General features: G+C 44.4%; 1 long non-coding RNA gene across 2 annotated transcripts; it reads left to right on the top strand.

Moving 5' to 3' along the window:
• The first annotated feature begins 12,693 nt into the window (after positions 1-12,693).
• On the top strand, positions 12,694-18,164 carry LOC125726845 (uncharacterized). Of its 2 annotated transcripts, none has more exons than XR_007388447.1 (5): positions 12,694-12,892; positions 13,680-13,745; positions 14,294-14,384; positions 14,673-14,794; positions 18,130-18,164. It is a non-coding gene; the product is annotated as an uncharacterized LOC125726845 (long non-coding RNA). The 2 variants fall into 2 exon arrangements; XR_007388446.1 differs by lacking the exon at positions 18,130-18,164 and adding an exon at positions 15,015-15,111.
• Positions 18,165-21,746: the final 3,582 nt, after the last annotated feature.

Genomic DNA, 21,746 nt, shown 5'->3' with positions numbered 1-21,746 from the left:
CGTATCCTGCCTGCCTGCCTTGCCTGTTTCCTGCCCGTCTGTCTACCTGTTCGCCGCACCCGTTAACCGGCGATCCTGACAGAATGACGGACCACAAGAAGAGAAAGCAGAGGAGAAGGAGACCCGATGAGCCGACGATCAGCCTGGGAGCTTCCTCTCTCGCCAGGCTTGGGAGCAAGTAGGAGGAGGAACTCCTCCTGCTCCATGAACGGGAGCCGGTCACCGAGGAGCTGCAGCCGCCCCTCGAGCGGTATTACTTCCGGCCCGAGCGGCTGGCTAATAGAGGGGCCAGAGTGGTGCGGGACGCTATCCCGCGGGTGCCCCGCACCCTTAAAGGGGCCACGCCCGTCTCTCCTGTGCGGGACCTGGAGGTCCCGCCGCCTGCAGCTGCCCAGCCCGAGGCACTCCCTTCTCCTCTGCCAGCTGCAACCGCTGCGCCTCCGCTGGTGGTTCCAGTTACGCACGCGGCCCTCGCGAATCGATACTTCACCCTCCAGGGACTTTATTGGAGGGTGATGGACGAGCCGGCCATACAAGGCTCCCAGAGGAGGACCAGCTCGCTGCGCAGCTACAACGTGACTTCGCTGCATCCCCTCCCGCCTCTCTGCAGGAGAATCTGGAGAGATTAGTAGAGGGCCTCAGGAGGCTGATCCAGATCCGGAGAGCCCCGGCCCCTGCTACGAAGCTCGAGCCGCCGCCTCCTGTGCCCGCGGCTCCAGCGCAGCCGGAGCAGGCGCTCCCTCTGCCCGCGGCTCCCGAGCAGGCGCTCCCTCTGCCCGCCGCTCCCGAGCAGGCGCTCCCTCTGCCCGCCGCTCCCGAGCAGGTGCTCCCTCTGCCCGCCTAAGCGATCACCCGCTCCCCAGCGTCCGCGGCGAACCTGACACTAAAGAATATGTAAACATTGCTATAGACACTATTTTAAAATTGTACAGCTGTCTGAAATACAATTACACATCTTCTTCCCCTACCTCTGACAGCAAGCTTTTTATTTCATGATCATGAATGTCAATGTCTCAATGTCAAAGTAAGTTCATTGTAATGAGCAACTGTTCTTTCAACATTTTGAGATGTCAAGTTTGCAGCATTTAAGTGCCATTTTTGTGACAGTGCATTTACATGCTTGAAAAGATATGTAAATCACCAAATTAACCCAGAAAGGGGCTTCAAGGTGGAGAAAGGAGCAAAAAGACAAGCTGTGAATTCAAATGTTCTGTCTCTTATTTCAAAAATAGCTGACTTTGAGTGGAGGGAGGAGCATAAGTTGCCCTCACAATGCGATCTCTGAACATTGTGAATAACAAAAGTGATGGATGGATGTACACAAGAAGAATTTTGCTATCTTTTAAAAACTGTATGCTGTCATTATATATGTAAAAACCTACTTAATTTGTCTGTATATCCATCCATCCATCCATTTCCCAAACTTATCCTACTGGGTCGCGGGGGATCCGGAGCCTATCCCGGAAGCAATGGGCACGAGGCAGGTAACAACCCGGGATGGGGGGCCAGCCCATTGCAGGGCACACTCACTCTCACATGCATTCCTACGGGCAATTTAGCAACTCCAATTAGCCTCAGCATGTTTTTGGACCATGCGGGGAAACCAGAGTACCCGGAGGAAACCCCACGACACCATGGGTAAAACATGCAAACTCCACACACATGTGACTCAGGCGGAGACTCGAACCCGGGTCCCAGAGGTGTGAGGCAAGAGTGCTAACCACTGCACCACCATGCCACCACAATTGATAAATCAACCTGTTTATTTCAAGGCAACATAACTTTTAAATGGGAATATTTTACATTATTGATTTAGTTTTAATAGCAAGATCCCAAAGCTGGTATCAGTATCAAAGTCAAAATTTTGGTATAAATCCATCTCTAATGTGATGTATTCATGACATGCAATGTCTATACAGACAGGCACAGAGGCACACACACACACAGAACATGGCTGGGGTTCGAGTGGCCTGTATATCTGGAAATGGGAGGCCACCATGCCAACACTATATACTATATGGTTCTTATTTTTAATTATTGAAAATTATCTAGTTATTTATATGGACCATAACAGTGTATGCAGAATTATACTCGTATGTGGCATTAATGGCTGATATAATAGGTATGGAATACATACTGTAGGAGACTGTTGCAACAAGTTGTCAGGTGCCTGACCAAGCCTCTTCTCAAAGGAAAATCGAGAGATTATGAGCTTAAGGGCCAATAAGGCACAGTTTACATCTCTGCAGTGTAATTAAGGAGAAGCAACTCTCAGCATTATTACTGTACATGCGATGTAATGATCGTGGGCAGCATGGTGGTTAGTGCTTCTGCCTCACAACAAGAAGGTTCTGGGTTTGGTCCTGGGTCCTCTCTGTGTGGAGTTTGCACACTCTCCCCATGTGCGTGGGGGTTTTTGCCAGGGGCTCCAGTTTCCTCCCACAATCCAAAAGCGTGCAGGATAGGTTGACTGGTGAGTCTAAATTGGCCCTGCGTTGTGTTGGCGACTGCTCAGGTTTGGTTCCTGGGATCGGTCATTATGAGCTTAGCTGAACCTGCTTATGTGATTTATTTTATTTTGTTATTCACTCTTGAAAAAAAAAAGGCAAAGTATAATATCGGCAGATTTTGGGGTGAAGGATGGTATCTGAATACACAAATCACGAGTAATGCCACTATTTACTGCTGTTTGCTGCGCAGGGAGAACATGCTGCTTCGACAACATCTTTCCTCAGTGGAAGAATCGGCCAGAAGATCTTCTGTACCCGGTTCTGCATGCTGTATGTTTAAATTTTTTTTTTTTTTGTGAAACTGTGCAGCTGAATTGATTGTTATATAAATTAATTCATTAAAGACTCTTCCCACCTGTAGATGGCAGCAGTGAGCTGCTAGGGAAGGTTGAAACTGGCCCTCTGACAGAGGGGTCCTCTTGCTGCAGGAGGTCATGCAAGAAAACAGAAGACTGCAGTGAGTGTGTCCATTTGAGTGTGCCGCTGTTGTTTTATCTGCTTTATCAATGTTTTTCCAGTAGCATATTACGTCATGCGTTTCACTAACACCTATTAGTTCAAATTAAAAAAAAGTTGACTCAGTTTCCTACCTGTGTTACTGCGACCAGACCCCTAACCAATACTTAACATATGCACCAGAGAGTGGAAAAGGGAGCATTACTCAACCGCACCCAGTCCTCCAAGCAACAGGGGGCGCAACAGTGCTGCACAAACTGGACGAACTGCAAAGGTTTGATACGCCTGTGATCTGTGTTGTCTCACCTCTAATCACATGTTGTAAAAGTGTCTGCTGCATGTGCCGGTTCATATCGGGCACCGCACACGCCACCAGCTGCTGCTCGGGTCCATCGCTGTGTGGGCGGGCTGCTCGCTGCAGCCTGCAGTGTGTCCATCATCAGCTGCCAATGGCTGTCATCAGCCCCCTGCACAGATGCCGTGCTGTGAGTGTCTGCATGTCAGGACACAGGAGTATTACAGTTATGATCTGGGTCACATAGCACCCAGACACCAAACTGTTTGACATTTTACTAGAATGATTAAGGTGCTGTTTCTGAGAATATCAATATTCTGTCAGCTGTCCCAATGTAATTTAACAGGTAAGTTCAGCTTTTAAGTAGACTGTGTGTGTGTGTGTGTGTGTGTGAGAGAGAGAGAGAGAGAGAGAGAGAGAGAGAGAGAGAGAGAGAAAACCTGTTACTTTCACCTTGTGAGGACATTTTTCCAGTTCCCACAATGGAAAACTCAATGTTATAAAAAGTCTGTCCATGCAATTGATGAACTAAAATACCAAAAGTCCCGTATTACTTATGGTTAAGGTTAGGGCTGGGTAGGGGTTAAGGTTGTCATAGTTAGGATTAGGGTTTTGCCAATAGAAATGAATGGAGAGTCCCCATAAGGATATGAATACAAATGTATTGATATCTATGTGTGTCTCTGTGTGTGTGTTTCCCTAACATTTATAACACCATCCCAGCCTGTGCGATACCTGTGTAATTAAGCAATTCAAGTGAAATTTCCATTCCAGTTTCTGAGAAATACACACTCAATATTTAATGACTGGTCAGGACTGCTGTAAGATTTGATGCACCTTTCATCTCTGCCATACCTCTGTTTTGCCAGTTGGTGGCACTGCCTCCTCTCTGGGCCCTGCAGGCTGTTGCCTGTGGGGAGAAATATCCAGCCCAAACTGAAATCCAGAGTGAGCCTCCCAGTCAGAGCGCAGGACTTCATGGACGGAGGAGGTGAGATTGCCTCTCCAAATATCAGCTGTCAGAATATCAGAATATTTAGGAGCTTATATGTATGTTTAACATGACATGTATGTTTATGCACATAAGTGTTTAACACCACATGTGTGTTTATGTACATGTATGCTTAATGTGACATGTGTGTTTATGCACATGTATGTTTCACGCGACATATGCTGTGTGTGCCCAGCTCATGGACTGAGAGCAGGGGCCACGTTCAGCATTTCCCGGCTCTGAGGGACAGCAGGGCCCTTTGGGGTCAGCCTGTGGAGCCCCAGTCCTGGAGTTCTGCCATCAAGGTGCTCCTGAGTGCCCCCCTCCATCTCGGCACTGAGCAAAGGAGCCACAACTCACTGAAAAGCGCAGTGATGCTTCAGTGATAATGGCTTGCAGCCTTAAAGATCATCATTTTGAATGTCTATATGGCTCTTAAAATGTAATGTTCATGTTTTTGCATTGCATTGAACTCACTTGGTCCCTGCATAGATCAACCATAAATGCAAAATGACTCTGGCTAAAGATCCTCTGGCCTGTTATCATCCAGAGCAGCAGATTCAGATCTGATTGACAATCATGGGAAGCTGCCAGGTTTGGCCAGATTTGATCACATGACTATGAGCGCATGTTCACTAGCTACCACAGTAAAATGCAGATAATACCTTTTTATTCTCTGTTGTTCATTTTCCAAAATAATTTAATTCATTTGTACATCCATCCATCCATCCATTTTCCAAACTGCTTTTCTTACTGGGTCGCAGGGGGTCCAGAGCCTATCCCGGAATCAATGGGCACGAGGCAGGGAACAACCCAGGATGGGGGGCCAGCCCATCGCAGGGCACACTCACACACCATTCACTCACACATACACACCTATGGACAATTTAGTAACTCCAATTAGCCTCAGCATGTTTTTGGACTATGGGGGGAAACCGGAGTACCCGGAGGAAACCCCACGACGACATGGGGAGAACATGCAAACTCCACACACATGTGGCAGTGTGAGGCAACAGTGCTAACCACTGCACCACCATGCCGCCCCTTCATTTGTACATTTATTTGGTTACATCACTTTTTACACTTTTGATTCATTGATGGTTGGGGTCAGATTGTGTGCTTTCTCTCTGAAATCTGAATGAAATCAGTCCTTCTGTCTTCACCTTTTCTCTGCCCTTGGTGCTTTTTGACAGCCCAGCCAGTATTTCGCTGTGGATCTTGGGTATGAGGGATATGCAAAGTCAACCATCATTGACCATAAATCCATCCATCCATTATCCTTCGCTTATCCGAGATCGGGTCGAGGGGGCAGCAGTCTCAGCAGGGAAACCCAGACTTCCCTCTCCCCTCTTGGTTAGAAGATGTCAGCATGTGAGTGTTTGGTTTATGGGTTACACCTTCTCTTTGCCAGGGTGATTTGTTTCAGGGACAGCAGAGGCAGCATCCACGTTGTCTGGGATTTTTTCGAACCCAACAGAAATGTTCCTTGGGTAGTCTTCATCCATAACATTGTCCTTAAACCTCCAGTACATGTTCCCCTGTGGAATTTCATAAGACAATAGTCCTGGCATGGACCGGAGGTGCTGTGGTGGTTATTACTGCTGTGGAGGTGGAAATAGCTTCTCTCTTTTCCCCAACCATGGACCACAATAGACCTTGAAGATGTAGGTCTTCCCCTGGCAGTTGATACGGATGAAGGCAGCGTTAATTGGACCAAAAATGCCCCACACATCCTCGATGTGTTTCCGGTAGCCAGGCAGCACTACTTTCTCACAGCAAGTGGGGGGAGCAAATGCCCGCCTACATACCCCTGAAAGCGTAGTTTGAGCCGTTCTTGAGCTGCATGAAGGAATCAAAGGTTCGACCACTGCAGACATCGGCATCTGGGTCTGGAGTCTCCGTGGTGTTGACAGTGAGTTCCATGGGGTCTCTGGTGGTGGTCATGATTGTGATAGGGAAAGGGGGTTCCGATGTTTTCAGGTCAGGCTGGGTAATTAATGGGGGCCGTGTGGAAGAATGGGCCAGCTTCCTACCCAGCGACGGCATAACAATGGGGTCAAGCTCCTCGTCATAGTCGTCATCATCTGCAAATGCAAATGTGTCCCCGCACTCTGAAGGGACAGGACAGGACAGAGCAGGAAACATTCCCTTGAATTACCAAAATTCATACAAGATTTAGGTCTCAGTACTGTCCTGAGAAGACATCACATGGTATGACTGGAATTTGAAGAAACAGAGTTGGTCTGCTAACAGGAGCCAAAGCATCACTGGTCTCATGCAGCTTGGGATTGATGTGAAGTGCAGATGGCTGTCTTGGTGAGCAAGGCACGGCCCTCACTTCTGTCCCTGCACACGGACTCGTAGACAGTGCAGCAGCTCTCGTAATACGCCCACATGGAGTCACACTGGCAGCCCATTTACAAGTCGCAACCATTCTCGCAGCAGTCAAGGCAGGAATCTGTGGTCCAAAAAGCAGAAGACCAAAAGATCAAGGATACAAATCCTGATGGGAAGACCCAGTTTATCCACACAATGTTAAAGATTGGACTTGCAAACTTCTAAAGGTTGAAGTTTTAGCAAGTTCTTGCCAAGTCTGTGTATGAGTCTGCAGAAATACAGTGAGGGATATCTTACCCTTTGTGGCAAGCGCAGTGGCCACTGCAGCCAGGAGCAGCATCTCCACCAGCTTCAGGCTTCTTGTCCATGTCCTTGATACAGGCTGGTGCTCCCAGGCCACGGAGCACTGGCTCAAAGTGTCATGCACCTTCCTCTGTTGATCTAAGTGCTGTTACTGGGTTGATTATTAAGCAGCGTGGCAGATTGCGCCACCAACTACAGACTGGAAATACACTCATTAGCCACTTTATTAGGTATACCTGTTCACCTGTTTGTATGTCAGCAGCACAATGTATAAAATCATGCAGATCAAAGTAATGCCCATATCAAACACCAGAATGGGGAAGAAAGGTGATTTAAGTGACTTTGAAGGTCACATTGTTGTTGCTGCTAGCTGGACTGGTATGAGTATTTCAGAAAATGCTGATCAACTGGTGTTTTCACCATCTTTAGGGTTTACAGAGAATGGGCCGAAAAAGAAAAAACATCCAGTAAGCTGAGTTTCTCAGGGAAAGAAAATGCCTTGTTGATGGCAGAGGTCAGGGAGAGACTGGTTCAAGGTGATAGAAAGGCAACAGTAACTCAACAACTGGTTACCACCAAGGTATGCAGAAGAGCATTTGTGAATGCACAAGACTTTGAAGCAGATGGGCTACAGCAGCAGAAGACCACACCAGATGCCACTTCTGTTAGCTACAAACAGGAAACTGGGGCTACAGTGGGCACAGGTTCACCGAAATTAGACAATGGAAGACTGGAAAGAGGTTGCCTGGTGAGATGAGTCTCAATTCACTGCTGCAACCTCCAGAAGGTAGGCTCAGAATTTGGTGTAAACAAAACAAAACCATTGATCCATGTTGCCTTGTATCAACAATTCAGACTGGTTTTGGTATAATGGTGTGGAGAATATTTTATTCACACACTTTGGGGCCCTTAGTACCAACTGAGCAATGTTTGAATGCCACAGCCTATACCTGAGTATTGTTGGTGACCATGTCCATCCCTTTATGACCACAGTGTACCCAGCTTCTACACTCACACATGCACACCTATGGACAATTTAGTAAATCCAATTAGCCTCAGCATGTTTTTGGACTGTGGGGGGAAACCGGAGTACCTGGAGGAAACCCCACGACAACATGGGGAGAACATGCAAACTCCACACACATGTAACCCGGGCAGAGACTCGAACCCGGGTCCCAGAGGTGTGAGGCAACAGTGCTAACCACTGCACCACCATGCCACCCCCAGGATCATGAGGGTACAGCAGACAAATGTGCTGCAACTGTGTGGCCAGTGTGTGTATCTTCTTGACAAAGATTAACTGGCACCAAATACAGCACAGCTACAGAAAAAGGTTATATTTGGAAGAAAAGGGGTGGTTATACACTGGACCCAGTGCCTTGAGACCCTTCCTGGCAGCAGATGCCATAACAATCACTGTTATTCAAAAGCACTATAGTACTGTTAATCATTAAACGACCAACAAAAATCTCTTACTTTGAAACAGTGCTGGGCCTCAGCTGACACCTGTTTAAAGTAGAATAGAGAATTTCATATTCGTTTTGTGAGGGAAAGTATCATTCCCCACTCATCGGATCCTCCCATGTGGCCACGCCCCCTCATCTACCCCGTGTGGATTCCACATGTTCATTCCTGTCATTGGTTCAATGTATTTAGTTCCCGTTTCAGTTTGTTTCCCCAGACTAGTCATTATATTGTCAATCTGTGTTTGCTGCTTGTTCATTCCTTTTCGCTTTAATTAAACCCTGCATTTTCCTGTTTCCTGGCGTCCTGCCTCCCTTTCTGTGCCAGAAAACTGAGTGTGTAAGTATAGCATACGTGTATATCACATGCACGGTCTGAATGAGGTCCCAACGTATATTTAGCTGTAGTGCTGAAGATTCTCACATTATCTACGTTGACATTTTACGCAGGATGGTGGTGATACCGCTCTGTCGGTGACACTGGTCCTGCGCTCATATTTCTTGGCTTGTCTCGGTCAGCAGGGGGCGTAGCAGCGTCGCCCCGCTTCGGGCAAGAAGATGGGCAACCGTTGAGCAGCAGATACTTATATGAAGCAGAATGAAAATTGCGAGAGCAACAAAGAACGTACGCGGTGCGCTCTGGCCAAAACGCCGTCTGGCATTTCCAAAGGGTCCAGGCGGAGCTGGGTAGCTCCTTGCAGGTGTTGCACCGTATTTTGTGACCATCGTAATGTGTGACTTCAGGGTCGCTGTTTCACATGTTATTGGGAGTGAAGGTTCCTGTTCACATGCACGAGCCTTCTGCGAATTTTATGTAACGCAATTATTTTAACTTTTCTAGGCAGTAGACTTCTTCAAAGCAGCAGCGTTTCCACTTTCTGTTCCTTAATGTAAAAAGGGTTAATGTGGTCTAATGTATCAAAATAGCGACACCAAAATTCTTACACACATATCTGGTCATAAATACTTTCACTTGACAAGAAATAAAATATTAAATGCTAGGAATATGGACTTTATACTACGTTAAGCGTTTTCCCCTCCATTGACGCCCATTATAACCCACATTTGAGTGTGTGTATGTGTACAAAAAAAAAAAAAAATTGTTGCACTTTCTTAACAGTGTTCGGATAGATGGTATTCATAGCTTGGGTCCTTATTGAGCTAGTATCGGAAAAATTCATCACAGCGTCTTGAAGCACTTATGTAAGTCGCTCTGGCTAAGGGTGTCTGCCAAATACTGTAAATGTAAATGTTATAAGGAAAAGGCTTAACGTGACTTAATGTACTGTAATAGATTTTCCTTGCCACTAGAGGGCGATATTTAAACCTCGGTAAACAACAGGTTAAGCTGCCACCACCTTTAATTATACCCCGGTCTTGTCCAGTAGGTCAGAATACTCCACTCAGAATCAGGGAAACTGAGGCGATAAGAATACTTTATTATTCAATTATTTCATTAATCAATGGGCTCACGTTGGATGCCTCGCAGCACACAATTCCCACGCATACACTAAGGGCGTCTGATAAAACAGCACAGCACACGTGAAATAAGGTAGGTTACGCTCTCAAAGCAATAAATCATTCCAGCTCATCACAGCACGGCACCAATAAGAAAGTCTACACAGCAATCAACATTGCAATCCTGACCAGGAAGATACACAGGTGATAAAAGACAGAATTCCCATTAAATCCTCAGTCTCATTATCTCCAGGTGAGTGAATGTAGCAGTCTCCGTTAATTAACCCTCCCCCCCCCCCTTTCCAAAACAGAGTCTGTACTGGTACTTCATCAGTCTTCATCATATTACCAAAACAGCCACCAATAATCACCAAATTACTCACACATATATATGGTCATAAAGACTTTCACTTGACAAAAAATCAAAACCGAAATACTAGGAATATAGACTTTATACTCTTTTCCTTGCCTGTGCCATGTTATGCTATCACAGAAAAAACAAGACACAAGCAGGATACATCAAAAGCCAATGATAAAATAAAACCCTAAAACAAAGTGGTGAGACAGACCAAAGTCCAGCCTTCTTCCATGACTGGAAGGGTGTCAACTTTTAAGCTGCTCAAACAACCCATTGAACTACATAGCAGGCCAAGGAATAAGGATTCCCTGTCATTACACAAATAAATCATTCCAGGTAATAGCACATGCTATAGCAATAGAGGAGAGAAAGCAGAGGAGTCTGAGATCAAGAGACGAGAAAGAGAGAGTGAGCTGGGGCATTTGGGGCAGCAGCTGCAGAAGCTGAGGCGGTTGGGGCATTAGGTGTAGGAGCAGTAGTAGGAATAGTGGGTGTAGCTGTGGGGGCTTTGGCTGCAGCAGGAGCTATAGGATGGAGGTTGAAGGAGCCAAAGCTGCAGCCAGAGCAGACAGTGTAGGAGAGGCTGCAAAAAATGAAGCTGAAGCTGTGGCAGAGATATCAGGAAAAACTGCAAAAGAAACTTGGGAATTAGGGCTGACAAAAGCAAAGGAAACACCTTATAAAAAACTGTAGTAGATCAAATGTAAGGGAGCATCTGCTTCTGTGAGAGATGCAAGTAAATAGCTGCTACATTTATTAGATGCAAGGAAAGTGCCGCTTCATTAATTAAGCCGCATGGCAGGCAGGACTATCTACTGTGACAGAAGTGTGGGGAGCGACACAAAAACTAGTCAGACCTGGAGAATAAGCTGACACACAGCTTCAGCAGAGACTCTGCTAAGACAGGATGACTCCTCCCAGCATGAATGCAATCAATTGTGATCAAATGCTGCATGGGAATCGGGGGGTTTAACCGTTATCCTACCCACATATTTACATACATGGGCTACCGACTGGGGGCATCAAGAACTAAAAACAAACACTAGTGTTAGAGCCCTGCGCAGGACTGTTTTTTTTTAACCCGCTCTCACGGGCTGTCTCTGTCACTCCCACCCGCCCCCGCAATATTTCTGTCCAATCCCGCCCGCACCCGCAGATCCATTAACAGATATACTGTATGATTAAATAAGTTTATATGCATTCAATTTTTATTCCAGCAGAACAAGAACTGAATAAGAACTGAGGCGATAAGAATACTTTATTATTCAATTATTTCATTAATCAATGGGCTCACGTTGGATGCCTCGCAGCACACAATTCCCACGCATACACTAAGGGCATCTGAACAAATTCAACAAAAAATCACAAAAAAATGTAAACTGAGCCCAAAAACTAATCAAATGTGCAAATATCTACAGTTATTAAAAAAAAAACAATAACCAAATTGATACAACAAATGTTTAAATATAATTATAAACAAACAAGATCAGCTTAAAAACAAAAGATAACCCTGAACCCAATTTCAAAGAAATACATTCAAACTAGCTGAACATCACAACTTAATACAATGGCTCAGAACAAACACGAATATATAACACAAAATAAATGACATCAGTTACATTCTCCATCCTGCCAATAATCTTGGGATCCGCTGTCTATTTTTAGCCGCCCGCTCCCACGAAATTTCCGTTGGGGCCCGCGGGATCCCAGCACCAATGCAGGGCATCCATATGCATAGCAAATTATTTTACAGTGCTATCTTGTATAATAGGACATAAACAGTGAATTTGACAGTTATCTTTTATTTTCACATCTGAACACAACACACGGACATTAAGGGATTGTTTGCATTTGCAACCAACCCCTCTGCAAAACCAAGCTGGAAGGCGGTACTGCTTCATGTTCACATGAGCTAGATGGCTAGTTAGGATGGATTCAGAATGCACTGTACTACAACTATAAATGACGTAACGTGATATAGTAAAACAATTACTAACCGGCAATGCACATTTGCATTACTTTAAACGACAACTTTACCTGTTACTTACCAGAGTCGCCTATATCTTAGCGGAATGACAGCAGGCAGAAGGCGGCGCGTTTTCAGTAAGATACCGTGTTAAACTTATTTGCAGACACTTTTAACACAAACATTGGCAGCCATTAACTCATAGGTGGCAGTAAAGCTGAAATGACTCTTTCTGTGTTAAAAAAAATGCAACACTGTCATTTTGATACTTTTTTTGTTTGTCTTTTACTTCCTCCCATTTGTCTGTCTCTGGTTATTGACGTTTAGGAGAGTGCCAAACACATTAACGATGCACATTTTTCAAATAAAGACAGACACAACACTAAAGAGATGAGAAAGACGTAGTTGAATATGTAACATGCGTTTTATGCAGAAAAATAGTGTAGTTAAAACCATCTGGGATTTAAGAGGTTAAACTCAATTGGCTTGAGTGAAGCCACGCCCTCTCATAAGTGAAGAACAGGAGTATTCCGGTTTTTCCAGGTTGCCTGAAAAAATGTAGTCACGTAGTTTTCTTAGACGGTGAACAAGCTGTATTACAAAGAGCAAAAAGTTTTTTCTTTTGGAGATACACCGAAATATTAAAGAAATATTCAGAGAGCGAGACAACATTGGTTGTGATGGCTGAACGTTTTTTCCTGCTACTAGTCACCCGCGAGGCACGGAGCAGCCGCGTGAGCACATTTTGACCAGAGGTACATTTTCCTTATTCGCTAAACGTGTGTGCAGTAAAGAGGCACAATTTAGTAATTTGGTTTAGAAATATGTGTATTTTGAGTGTATTATATAATTCAATACATTTCGGTATTGAAGTGAATGTACAATTCTTTATGCTGTAAAAGAAAGGTAACTAATACTTATCTCTCTGGAGTACCTGTTAAAGAAAGGTTATTTGTTGATTCGCCCACTTAAAAAAAAATTGGTTCTCGTACTTGTTTGTAGATTTGCATTTTGTAAATTCCTCGTGTTTCAACATGTTTTAATACACGTTCTTTCTAGATATATATTTTAAAATCGTGGTTGTTCATTTAGAATGGAAATGACAAACAGAATATTGGTTTCAAATAGTATCATTTTTATATTCACGAATGAAACATCAGTATCCATATCCATGGTTAGGAAGGCATTTATGAGATGCACATGGATCAAGGAATTTACATTCTTGTACTTTCTTACATTTAATATATTTGAAATGCAACAAACTGGAAGAACTGAGGAGGCGTACTAAGTAGGTCTGCTCTCTTCGGTATGTATTTTCAAATATGTATTTTCTTACATATTTGAAAGTTCAAACAATCAATCAAATAAAAAAAAAAATCCCTCCCCCCCTGATCCACCCCCTCCAAAAAAAGGACATTATGTGTAAAAGTATTTTCTTTGATATAGTGTCATATATTTGATTAATTATAACTGTAATGATTAGACAGAGTGACTGATATAGTAAATATTGTAGTGTATTATAATACCTGTTTGCTTACGCAGGTCAGGTCCTTTTAGCGGGAACCTAAACTTCCTGGAGCTGCATTCGAATATCGTTGGATGTCGATGGTGAGTCACCCAAGGAACTGAACTGATTCTCGTGTTGACAACTCATATTCATTTAACTACCGGATTTGTGGTAGGACTGTTAAATTGTTTTATGCAGTTTATGTAACTAATTGTATTTCATTTATTTAAGTTGTTGTGAAGTGTTCTTCATCCTTGTGGAGTTGAACTAAGAAGGGTGATCAAAAAACATATTGGAACTGGTGAACCTAAATCTAAAAACATCCCTAAGTCTAATATAAGGCCAATTACAAATTAATCTTGACGTAATTAGTTATTGATTCTAAATTTAGCTATGAAAGTCTAAACATAACTAAACCTAAAATAGGGTAAATTGGTTAAAGAGGAATTAAAATCTAGTTTTAATCAGAGAAATTAAGGGTATAAAACTTAAGCTCACAGATTCAGTTAATGTGTATTTTATGTTTGGTTGTGCATTTTATTTTCTGTGTATGTCTTTCCATTTTTCATCCATATCCATAAAGCTGATTAACTGCCTTGTGTCTTGTGTGCATGCTGCCACCTACACCCCACCTGCATTCCAAATCTAGGCATACTGGTCCAAGATTTGCACAAGATTGACTACACCTAGAGTTAAACCAACAAGGTTACCACAGGCAATCCAGTCAGGCACTGCAAATAGTAAGTATGCTAAGATGAGATCTTTATGATAAACATATCTTCTTTAGTACAGGGCTGCCCAGTCCTGCTCCTGGAGAGCTACCACCCTGCAGAGCTCAGGTACAGCCCTAATTTAACTCACCTGATACAGATAATCAGGCACTTCAGTTATTTCTCAGTATGAGAACTGAAGTGCCTGATTATCTATATCAGGTGTGTTAAATTAGGGCTGCACCTAAGCTCTTCAGGAGCAGGACTGGGCAGCCCTATCTTGGCATATGTCTATTAACCCTCCGTCTTCGGCCATAGCCCACAAGTCTATCAATCCTGGTGAAGAGCTGCTCCACGGATGGCCGAGGCTGCCCCTGGCCTCTCTTCCGTCGCCGAACACTGGAGCCGTTGCAGTCCATGGCTCGCTTTCTGCAATCCAGGTACTCCAACTGGGACCTCATCCTCATGGCTCCTGCTTCCTCCTGGGGGGGTGGCCTGCTCCTCCTGCTGCATGGCTGAACCCTCCAGCCACAGTCATTTGCTGGTGTAGCTGTTTGAATTCAGCTCCCTCTGACCGGCCAGCCTTATCAGTATTCTGTTCAAAGATGGAAAGTTTATTAAAGGTATATCCTGTAGCTTTCCTAGCCCCTTTCCCCACAGGTTACCCACCAACTGGATACACGCCACCAACTGAGGGATCAAATACTCTAATTCATCTCCGCTTAGCCAACACTCAGCACAATACAAGCTGCAAGGGAACAGATATACATGGACCGCAAACCTGCCGCCGGAATGTGCGACACAGAAACTCAATAAATAATCACAGAAGCATCGCAAGCCAGGAATATTCCTAATCCACACTCTGGTGTATGCAAAACACCCCTCCCCCCCAAGCGGCAGCATATACAATTTCCGTCCATCCCTTAGCACGCCATATTGCACGAGCCTAACTAACCCTTCTAAAAAAACACACACAGAACTTTAAAAAGGGCATCTTCAACGAGAGCCACCCACGGGGTCTGGTCAGCTAACTCGCGGAAAGTTTTGCCAGAGTCCACAAAGCACGGCTGTGAACCAAATCCTCCCCACAATAAAAATGGTCGGATGCGCCGGCAACAGTGTCACACTAATGAATCCACAAGGCGTCTATCTATATTTCCACCACTAACAATCTTCACCGGCTGCGATCCTACTGACCGCGACCGGCACCATTCGACCCCTCCCGCTCTCACACGTTTCCCTCTTATCACCTCACTCAGCTGCATGTCCCTCCACCGCTTAGCCACAGGTGAACCCAATAATTAATTAGCCCAAATCAAGTCGAACACCGCCCCCTTCCTTATTACTCTAGGACAGTCTCATCAATTCACCACAATACAGCACATTTTATACTCTAATCGAAGTGTTATAATAAAGTCTCTTAATCTAGGGCTTTACCTTCGGCATGTAACACATCCTCGTCTCATCTGTCCTGTCGGGTTCCTTAGTTACTAGTCTAACTTTGACCTTAATTTTTATTTTAATCTTGATTACTTTCTTGTCGTTTTTCTCCATCTTTTTAAAGAGCTGTCCAAAACACAACCACACTGGAAAGAACTTTGAGAAAAGAGGTACATGCGATTCAAAAGTAATCAAGCTGTTGTCACGGACGCCCATTCGTACCATAACAGACAATACGATCCCATGCTGGTCGTCGGCGACTTTCGACCGCGTTCGGCTCCCACTGACCGGTCGTAGGTCCGATTTGGCCGTAAGCAGGGTTGCCAACTCTGACGCATCCTGCGTGACACTCACGCTTTCTAACTAAAACGCTCACAGCAAGAAATCTTATGGCGAATTTCTATTAATCCATTTTAAACCTAAAATTGGCTGCAGTTTCCAAACCCTACAGACTATTTACAAGGTAATAAAACTGTTTTATACATTTAAATACTTCTGGAATTGAAAATCTCCCGCGAAGCTGCTCACCAAAGTTGGCAACCCTGCGTAAGTCGGCCCCTTATTTCATATGCAAAAATGATCATATGCAGGGGGCACATAACTGGTATGAAAGTACTCATTCGCTGTCAAAAGCTATACGTGCTGTAATGTCTTGTAGTATTTATGTTATGTGCATTCGTGCTGTTATGACAAGAAATCTCTGCATTTTAGCCTTCATGCCGCGAAAGAAGTACAAATTAGCCACATAAATGTTAAAATGCACGATAATGTTTCGTCATAACAGCGTGAACGCACATAAAATAAATACGCATTTGCGCTGCTACAACAAGGAATTGCCGCACGTGTACGGGGAATGCGTAGGGAAGACAGGGTATGGTTGTAACACTTTATGCTTTACCAACTATAGGTCCATTCCGCACAAAATGGTCCTGAATTGAAAAATATTAAATGATTTTTTTTGGGCCAAGAAGCTTTTTTTCTGTTAGCCCTGATGGTCAAAGCTCCAGAAAAAATAGAGTATCACTGTCTGCGGCATTGCTGTGCAGCCTCACTGGCTGCTGAAACTGACTAACTCTATCATGAAGGTTGTTTTCTTAAACTAAGAACAATGAACCAATGGTCAAGCAGGGTTGTGGTACTGTAGTATCATGCTGTTTTGCTGACAGTACTGTACATCACTACATTGCACAAAGAGGATGGAATAATGAAGTAGCAATAGATAGATTGGTACTATGACAAAAATTTCCCAGACTCAAAAAGAGGAACATAAAAGAAACATAGCATAATAAGTATTTACTGTAACCCTTTGGAGTGTGAGGCCTCTCACCCACTTTCAAAGTAGTCTGACATGCCTTGACATTTTACTGTTTTTCTGAATTACTAAAACAAATTTCTTAAAATCTCATCTCCTTTAATTAAACCACTAAGCACAAACGCTAAAATTCAAGTTAAACTCACAAAAAATGAAAATACTACCAGTGAAAACTGTTGTTGGCATGTAAATTAGAAACGGAAAGTCTATTAGAATATATATATATATATATATATATATAGTTATCTACCAAAAATATTTGTATTACTGTACAGTTATGACTGATAACTAATATGTAGCGTTTGCCGTATTCAGTATTCCAGAAATGTCTCTGCTCTTTGAGGTTTAGGAGAGTGCCAAACAAATTAACGATGCAAAATTTCAAACCAAAACAGACACAACATTGAAGAGCTGACAAAGACACAGTTTAATATTAAGTATACGTTTTATTCTAGCTACTCTTGACTTAAAGCTACTCTTAACTTAAAGCTACTCTTTACCCTATACTAACACTTAAAGGATATCCCTATTAACCCTCAGTCCTCGGCCATAGCCCACAAGTCCATCAATTGGGGTCAAGAGCTGCTCCACGGATTGCCGAGGCTGCCCCTGGCCTCTCTTCCGTCGCCAAACACTGAAGCCGTTGCAGTCCGTGGCTTGCTTTCTGCGCTCCAAGTATTCCAACCGGGACCTCATCCGAAAGGCTCCTGCTTCCTCCTGAGGGGGTGGCCTGCTCCTCCTACTGCAAGGGTGAACCCTCTGGCCACAGTCATTTGTTGGTGTTACATGCACCGATCACTGGAGCCACCGAACTCCATGGCTCGCTTTCGGCGCTCGAGGTACGCCAACCGGGACCTCATCCTAAAGGCTGCAGTTTCCTCCCGGGGGGGTGGCCTGCTGCTCCCGCTGGATGGCTGAACCCTCTGGCCACAGTCTTTCTCTGGTGTTCCCTGCTGGGGCAGCGGGACATGGAAAGGGTATTAAAGGTATATCCTCTAGCTATCCTAGCCCCCTTCGCCACAGGTTACCCACCAACTGGATACACGCCACCAACTGAGGGATCAAATACTTCAATTCATCTCCGCTTAGCTAACACTCAGCACAATAAAACCAGCAAGGGAACAGATATAGATGGACCGCAACCCCGCCGCCGGAGTGTGCAACACAGCAACTCAGTAAATAATCACCAACACCCCAGTCACAGAAGCACAGCAAGCCAGGAATAGTCCTAATCCACACTGGTGTATGCAACACACCCCCCAAGCAGCAGCGTATACGATTCCGTCCAGCCCCCATCCCTTGGGCTTGTGCAACATGGCGTGCTAACTAACCCTCCTAAACAAACACACACACACAGAACTTTAAAAAGGGCACTTCTCTATCTTCAACGAGAGCCTGCCACGGGGTCTGGTCAGCTAACTCGCAGACAGTTTTACCTGAGTATGTATTCAGTATTCCAGAAATGTTAATGTAAAGGACAAAGCCAAAAAGAAAAATGAGAGGCATATTATAGTAAAATGTTGTGTAACTGCCAAGCCAGATTCAAGGAAAGAAGACCCATTTGTACCTCAACGTCGGAATTCAGCTCCTATTCACCTATGCCACGTATTCTATGTTCTAGTCACTCTTTGCTTTCTTCAAATGTTTACAAATGTGTGTGAACAGTTGTGAGTTGTGTTTAAATGACTACCGTGTGCTGGCTGCGCTTAACCTCTGCGGCCTGTGTTTTCTATTTTGCATCGAAGTTCACCATAGCACAAAATGTGTTTTGATGAATGAGAGTGTTAGGTTGAAGAAACTGTTGTTAATCATTTTGTTATCACTCCTGTATGATCAGCAATGAATGTAAATATGTATATATATTTTGTTTTCCCCTAGCCTCATACTTTAGATTATATTAATAATAGCATTCCCACCTTAGCAAAACCAGAACTTTCTCTCACCTCCCTATACTGCATGACTCTTGCGCCTCCCACTGACTATAAATAAAGGAGTCAAGGGGAACCACCCTTTGTAACACATTCTGCTGTAGTTTGCATTGCAGAGAGTGTGGGTACCCTTGCAAGTAAAACTGTAACCTGTGTGTGTCTCATAAATGTGGAGTTGGGGTGGAAACGCCGGGCGCTTTCCCCAACATAGAATTTGGTCCTTCGAGCCGGATCCGAGGAACCCCGAAGACGTCTCCAGTACGCCGAGAGAAGCGACACCGAAAACTGCCGGCAGTCACTCGAAGACGGGTGCAAGAAAGACCTGTGATGTGAATTCGTCATCAGGCCGGTGGTTAGAACTGCGCTCGACGTCTGGTGATGTCTGAAGGACCTCGGTGACGGAACAGAGAGCACACTATACAGGTGAGAGATATGGCACCTAAGTGAGTAGGTGGCCAAGTGAGAGATACGGCACCTAAATAAGTAGGTGGCCAAGACATGCATGTGGTTGAGGTTAGCCGAAATTAACCGGGAGAGAAAGTAGGCGTTATTGGAAATATATATATTGATGTATGTGGATGTGTTTTTATAGGTTTTAGATTAACCTACACGATCCACCCTAAAAGCAACAACATACTGGTGACTGAAGGATAAAGGACGGGTTTCATCCCTGAAAACTAACACCGCTGCTCTAATAGTGAGCAGTAGAAGGCCGTGTTGGTGTCCTCCTGAGGTCTCATGCCAGGGACTTGCTTTTAGGATTTTTTATGTTTTGTAGTGTATTCAATAAAAGGTAACAATGGGAAAAAATCTGAGTAAACAAATCAAATTAGAGGGAGATGAGAAGTTTATGGAAGGATATAAACCAGGATCAGGACAAATAAGTAGTCAGAGATGGAGGAAAAAACATGGGTTTGAAGGAAAACTCCATACTCCAGATATATTAAAGTTACAGGGAAACTTAAAACTGGAGATGTTACAGACTACCAATAATAAAAAAGGCCAAGATAGAAAAAAGGAATACGTTTTCTCTGATGCATGGTTAGAACAGAGTAAACTAAGAGATAATAAGAGACAACAGAAAAAGGGAAATAAGGAGAAAAAACTCCAGGTGGCTTTAATCACACTAGACGAAGAAACGGCAGCAAGACCTTCTGCCCCTCCAGCTCCTCCACCGCCCCCACAAATTCCGGTGCCTGCACCGGCGCTGGTTCCAGCCACAGATAGACAAGAAGCAAGGGGGGGGGGGTGGAACCATCTCGCATGTTAACTCGAGGGTCTGATCCCTCTCTATATCCTGTAAAAGATTTGGCCACAGCTAAAGTACAATGGCATCCAAAAAATAACACAGAACAAGAGGAGGTAGAATGGCAGTGTCCCCTCGTAGAAGTGGCAAATCCAAATCGAGGCCCAAATAATGCAGGACCCGAAACTATGTTAGTATATAGACCCTGGACCGCTGAGGATAGAACAGCGGCTTTAAAAGAAATACCCCCGGTTGAAGAAGGGGTACCCGAGTTTTGGACTGCCATCCTAGAATTACAAAGTAGTTTTCATTTGAACGGCAGGGAAATGTACCGATGCCTAAGACAGTTGTTTACCCATAAATGGGGACGTGTAGCGGGAGACTTCACAGGACATGGTAATAATGATGAAGTCTTAGCACATAACTCACAGGAACTCATTCAAGCATTACAACACCTGCGAGAGAGGATAGACACAGTCTTCGTGAGACGTGCAGATTATGGGCGAATAGCGCAGTGCAAACAAAAAGATGGAGAGGAACCTGAGGATTTTATGGATAGGATGCGAGTGGTGTTCAGGGGAAATTCAGGAATTCCTCACGACGAGGAAGACGGAGGAGTGTATCAGCAACAATTAAAACGAGCTTTTGTCGCAGGCCTAAAGCCTGAATTGCGAAAATATCTCGACAAACATTGGGTACATCAGAATACTGGCTCAGTCCAACAAGCCTTAGAATATGCCCAACACGCACAGAAAGCGCAGAAACAGCAAAAGACAGATACAATATTCAGCGCCTCTGACGTGGTAGCGCTAGTGCAAACGAACCCTCGGGGACGCGGGGGATTCAGAGGTAGAGGAAGAGGAAGATTTAGAGGCCGAGGAAGATTTAGAAATAAACAAACAGGAGGGTTTTCACAGGAAACAGAGTGTTGGACATGCGGGAAACCTGGACATTTAAGCAGGGACTGCAGGTCAGGGAAGCGACCATTTAATCCAAACTCCACCGAAAATGACCAATGACCCTCCTCGGAGACCCCTGTTGCCGACACTATCCGAGGTGAAACAGAGGTCATTTTAAGGGAAGAACCGGAGGTTACCTTACAAGACCTCCTGGATGAGGAAATAGATTTGCAAGCAGTATGTCAGCTATTAGCAGAAAGGCAGTGGGGAACTTTGCCAAGTCGGAAATTAATCATAAATGGCAAAGTATACGAATGCCTGTGTGATACTGGAGCCTGTAGGACTGTCCTAACCTCCAGTTCTCCTGAAGTCACATACTCCTCATCTGTCATAAATATAAAAACAGCAGGAGGCCAAACAGACAGTCATCAGCTAACAAACCCAGTTGCAGTAAAAGATAAGGAAACTGGGATTGAATGTCAAGCACAAGTGTTAATAAGCCCTTCTTGCCCTGTCAATCTGTTAGGCCGTGACCTTATGGTACAGATGAGCATTAGTGTAGTTGCC

Source organism: Brienomyrus brachyistius, unplaced genomic scaffold (assembly GCF_023856365.1).
Source record: "Brienomyrus brachyistius isolate T26 unplaced genomic scaffold, BBRACH_0.4 scaffold78, whole genome shotgun sequence".
Taxonomy (NCBI): Eukaryota; Metazoa; Chordata; class Actinopteri; order Osteoglossiformes; family Mormyridae; genus Brienomyrus; species Brienomyrus brachyistius.
The sequence above is the reverse complement of the archived record's forward strand: the minus strand, read 5'-3'. Positions and strand labels throughout refer to the sequence as shown.